Here is a 6,000-nt window from a genome sequence, read left to right on the forward strand (position 1 = left end):
CACTGAGATAGAAGAAAATGGAGGACTCATGGTTGAGCCCTTCTAAAAAAAGTGAATTCCTTTTACTAGTATTTCATGATACTTTGAATTTTCTCTTTTAATCATGCAAAAAATAATGTCCATTTTGATAATTTTGGAAATATTTATTTGTTGTATTGTCCACTTGTGTTCCATAGACCTTGAGTGGACTGTGTAAGTTCAGAGAAATAGATGACTCTAGAGAACAGCAGAGAGAGAAATTACCCAAGTAATATAAGTGCATGTTTCTTATCACTAACTTAAATAACTCATTAATTTTCACCAAAAATCCATGAAATAAAAGATTCCCAAAATTCAAGATTTTAATAATGTAATAATTTTTATTTTCCCCACCTCACCCTGATTAGAGATGATGTGTGTACAGATGGCTCATTGGATCACTTATTCCCTGGGAACCCTTGTCCCCAAGCATTTGCCCTCATTCTGTGCATGCATGAATAAAATGAGATCTGGATTGAAACAGAATTGAATCAGCTGCAATTGCTAAGGAGAACTTTAAAAAAGAGGTTTTGCTCTATTAGTTTCTAAAGGATCAATTTCATCTTGAAGATGATGATATGCTAATGTCAGTAGTCAATGATTAGAGTATTTTTTATTATTATTTGTTGTTGTTGTTGTTGTTTTTTAATATTAATTAGGAGGTGTGTTATGTCCCATAATGTTTATTTGGCTGACATTTGAAACAAAACTTACAGTTCTATATGGCATACCTTCTGCCTTCCCCTACTACTGTTCTTCACCTAAAAGAGAACTGAATTTCATCTTTAAAATATGGCCTTTGGTAAAATCTTTACCAACACATTTTTCATTTTCTTGCCAGAAGCAAATGGACCATGATTTATGCCTAAGTACAAATAAAGATGGATGCAGTAGGTGGAAAGTTTTGAAAAAACAGGGATTGCATGAAAACCAGCTGCTATCTCTCTACTTCATTTGTAACAAAGCAGTGGGTGTTTTATGTTTGGTTTCCAATAAATCTTTGCTTGAATGCCACTGCAATACACCTGGAATTAAAAGCCATCTTGTGAAAACCACACACAGAATCATTAATTCTGGTGAACTACATCAGCATTTTAATCAGAGTGAGGAATATCTCCTGTCCACATGTACTGGTTTTGGCTGGAATAGAGTTGAATTTCTTCAGAGCAGCCAGTGTGAGGCTGTGTTTGGGATTTGTGCTGGGATGTTTTAGCTATTGCTGGGCAGCACCTCCACAGAGCCAAGGCCCTTTCTGTCCATCACCCCAGCAGTGGGGAGGCCAGGGGTGCACAAGGGGCTGGGAGGGGACACAGCCAGGACAGCTGACCCAGGGACATCCCACACCTTATCCCACCCACACCAAATCCCACACCTTATCCCACACCACATCCCACACCACATCCCACACCATATGGCTTTGTGCTGAGCATAAATCTGAGGGAGAAAAAGGAAGCAGTGAGTGAGGGGACACACATTTTGAGTGGTGGCATTTGTCTTCCCTAGTCCCTGTTATGTGATGGATCCCTACTTTCATGGGGATGGCTGAACACCTGCCTGCCCACGGGAAGTGGTGGAGTAATTCCTGGTTTCACTTTGCTTGCTCACACACCTTGTGCATTATCTGTTAAATTGTCTTTATCTCAACCCACAAATTTTCTTACCTTTACTGTTCTGATTATCTCCTCCATCCCACGCTGGGAGAGGAAGTGAGTTGCTAGCCAGGATTTTCAAGGATACCATAACTTCTTTATTCTAATTTATTCTGCAATCAAATATTTACCAGGCTTAAGTGGAATATTACAATGTTTTTAAGAATGCACAGATACAATTAATCTACCTAAGGCTAAGTCCACTCTTTGTGTCTGGTTCCAACTTGAGTCCATGCTTTTCTGAATTTAGTAATTTCACTTTTAGCAGGCAATAGCTCTTGTAAGAAGGCAGCAACCAACAGCAATGATTTGGTAAGTAATAGCTTTGTAACAATGGTAGCTGTTTATATGAACTGCCTCCTTGTCCCTCCTGCTGCTCCTCTCCCAGGTATGAGAACATGCCTGCAGTGCTCCCCAGGTAGAATTTTCCACCACTGCCTGCTTGAATCTAATAGTTTAATTAAAAAGAAATAATTTTAAAAGATGTATCACTAGCCAAACAGACTTTTGAAAGTGTCCTCAAGTCCTTTCCAAGCATCAGAATGTCTTTCTTCTCTCTAAACCTTTAATTTTATTTTCTTTGTTCTCCACTTTGGAAAACCTTTCCAATCCAATAAGAGTCAAGAACCCAAACTCAGCTATATCAAGAAGAGCTGGCTGTGCCTGCACTTGAGAACTTTGTTCTACTGCAGCAATACATTGGCTTTGGGCTGAATTTGGGGTATTTGCCTTGATTTATTTGAGCATGTGCTTTTCAACCTGTATGTTCCCTCCTTTGCTTTGCAGTGCAGAATCACCCAGAAGAATAAGGGGTTCCTAAAGGCATTACAGGGGTGGTTGGTACTCTCTGCACTTGAAACTCCTTTGACCCTCATTACATGTGTCGAAGAAGAAACCAGAAGGGCTCTACGTGATCCTGTTATTATAAGTACTTCTTAAGGGGGGGGAAAGGCAGAAATAAGTAAAAGTAGTGGTTTATTGCTGTTTACCTCAAAGTAACAAAGTTGCTCATCCTTACCACTAATGTTTAAAAATTTGAAACTGGAATTCTTCCCCCAGATAAATCCTGAACTATGAAATCTAATGCTGGTCTCACACAACTCTAAAAAGTACAGATTAAAAACCCTATCAGTTCTAACTGTTGATACACTTGCAAAATTACCTCGCTCTGCAGTTTTCTGTAGCATTTGCAACAGGCTCCTCTGCAAGGATACAGCTGCCCCACAGTGCCAGTGAAGCAGAGGGGGCTTGGGTGTCCTGCTTCCCAGCCCCATCCCCTTCCATGCAGCAGCTGCCTCCTGGGAGGAGGCAAGCCCAGGGATGAGTCACTGCCTGACCCTGCAGACATCATCTGTGCTCCTTGAGAGGCAGACACCCAGCTGCTGACTTCTGTTTTCTGGGCCCCTCTTTTCTATCAGGCTTAACAATCTTCACAATAGTGTCTGATTTCATTACTGAATCTACTACTTGATTCCATGGAGGATTTGGTTTTCATACTCATTTTGTGAAAGATAATCTCATGCTATATTAATGGACAGGGTAAAATATTAATCAATGATGTCATTGATAAAAGTTCCAATAAAAATTATTTAACTAAAAAAAAGCCTGTACTTTACACATTCAATAAAAAATTAATAGATCCTTCTAATGTGCAGTGGGTTAGAGATACAGAGAAACCAGAACGCTGAAAAAAAAATTGTTTTCAAATTATTCCACAGGGCAAGTTGTTACATTACTGAAGTCAGATACAAAATTACAGCAGCTTCTTGGGGAATTAAACCCACCTGATTTTTATTTGAAGTTTGGTGGTATAGTTGGTAAAACACAAAATAGAAATCTTCAAGTGTTCAGCACTAGAAAATTAAAATCACCTTTTTCATCTTGATTATTTTCTCAGGACAGTTGTCCCCCTGGGATATGGCCATGCACAACCAGAGAATACAAATAAAATTCCTAAACTGTAAAAAACAGGGGTTTCCCTCTTTTTATTAATCTTGTTTCAAATGTGACTGATCTTTAGTAGTTTTTAATCATGTGAACTTTTGCTTTATTAGAAAAAATTATACTATTTTTAATACATGATTAGAAATATCAAAAAATAAAAGATAATATTTTTTGAGACAAAAGCGACAAAATGAACTAAGACAGTACAGTAAGAATCATATTTACAAATATGATTCCCTTTGGTCTTAGCCCTGGCTGGCATTCATCTTCTATCTTTTACCATTGGTTTAAATGAAATCAAGCTTGGTATGAATATAAACAAAAAAATAAAAATCTGTGGAAATTTCGTCTGTTAACATCAATTATTTCATTATTTCCCTGAGTGATCACTCATTACAGACCTGTTACATATGGTTAATCACATCAACAAAAACCTAAATGGGATTTAAGGCCAGTGGGGGTAACAGTAGTCATCCAAAATTACTTTTCCCACAACATGGACTACAGAGAACTGTTTGGTACCCTTGGAATCAAGACAGAGTGAGGGATGAGCTGAGACACAGCCTCTGAGAAATGCATTTAGCCTTGGCTTTCAGATTGCAAATGATGCCAAATCTATTACAAAATCAATTGCTTCAGCCATTATTCATTGCTGTTAAAAATGTGTATCCCACCTCTACCCTGATTTCTCATAGATCCAGTTTTTAGCCTCTGAAGTTTTCCTACCTTTACCCGAAATATTAAAAGTTAGAGACAACTTTTCCCCTGGTCAGATATCACCAGCTGGTTCTAACCCTCTTGTTGTCCTCTGCTCAGCTGAGGAAGTTTCCCAGATGTAATTCCTGTAATGCATTTCTCATATTTTTCCAATTGCTCATATTTATTTTTGTTTGAAGTGTGAACAGCAGAACCCAACCCAGTCTGCATGGATTTTTCTGTACTCCACAGATTGGTGATACCAGTTATCTTCTTCCTTCCTCAGTTCTCTCACATTGCTGTAGATACCTATATATACATATATATTTATATATACTGCACCTGTGCAATAAAGACAGTCAGTGTCAGTGAGTAAAACTGACTGAACCTTAAGCAGATGTTCAGCCATGCTCCTAAATACAGCTCCATCCTTCTACACTTAAGAACATGTGCAGTGTTTTTGGTAAACTGGCCTAATATGGAGTGACTTCCAGGCTCCTCCACCTCTACCACTACCTCTTCCTCTCTGTTTTAGATCCTTACTATAATGAAAGGTTTTTGATGGGATGCTTTTACAGCCTAAACCTCAGCAGTGCACCTGTGTCTTTGTATTTTAATTTCCTTTTGGCATTAATTATTTTATCTCTTTACATCAAGTATCTCTGAGATGAGAGAATGTGTGAATTTATGAGTATTGACAATTTAAAAATAAATACTATTAGGCTGAACAATGGGTATTTGTATTTCGAAATGGAAATAGAAAATGCAACAATGAAGGGAAAGAGATGGTAAAACATACATTTCTAAAATCAGGAACTGAAAAGATTTTTTTTTTTTTTCTCAGAACCATTGCAATGGCAGTTAAATTCCATTACTTCCAATCTGCCAGCTGTGAGAGAGAACTGCAATTTTAACAGGTGAATAAAAAAAAGAAAAATGAGGCAAAGCTCTGAAGGAAAAGCACAAAAGACATTACAAAGATGATTTCAGGATGGAAAAAACCCCCACCCCAAATCTTTCAACAAGTGACAGCTGTGGGTTTAATGGACTATTCTTAAAATGAGATTTATATGCAAACTGCCTACAGAAAGTTAAAAAAGGATACTAATAACCTATAAATGCAAAAGGTTTTTATTAGGCTCAAAAATTTTGATGGCAGTGGAGGGAATATTATAACACACCATAAATGTCCCCATTAAATGGTTGTTTCTCTGACCTGATGCCATTATGCATGAAAAGCACAAAGAACTTGTTCTGATGCTCCTTCTTGCTCCACTTCTTCCCAGCTCACTGAGTCTGTCAGCATGGGGGTTTTAGTCTCACATGCCACCCCATCACTCGTATTTCTTTCTACTACCATTGAAAATATCCCTGATCTCCTGATGCATTCCTTTGCCTTGAAAGAAAGTTTTGGACATGCATGCATGAAATGTTGGATCAGCACTGGAGACTGTCACTGGTGCACCCACTGACAGGTGCACCTTTGGGTGACAAATCTTCCCCCAGCTCAATGCTGGATCTTTATCCACAGGAAGCTTTGGTGGACAACATCAGTTCACACCAGCTGGAAACCAAGAATATTACTGAAGATTAAATAGATGGGAAAAGGATATTATAGCCTCTAAATTCTGAGTTACAGGATTCAGACAGCCAAATGCAACTCTTGGCCAATAAATGGGATATTTTGGAAAGT

The sequence above is a fragment of the Erithacus rubecula genome (genome assembly GCF_903797595.1).
Source record: "Erithacus rubecula genome assembly, chromosome: 5".
NCBI classification, from domain to species: domain Eukaryota; kingdom Metazoa; phylum Chordata; class Aves; order Passeriformes; family Muscicapidae; genus Erithacus; species Erithacus rubecula.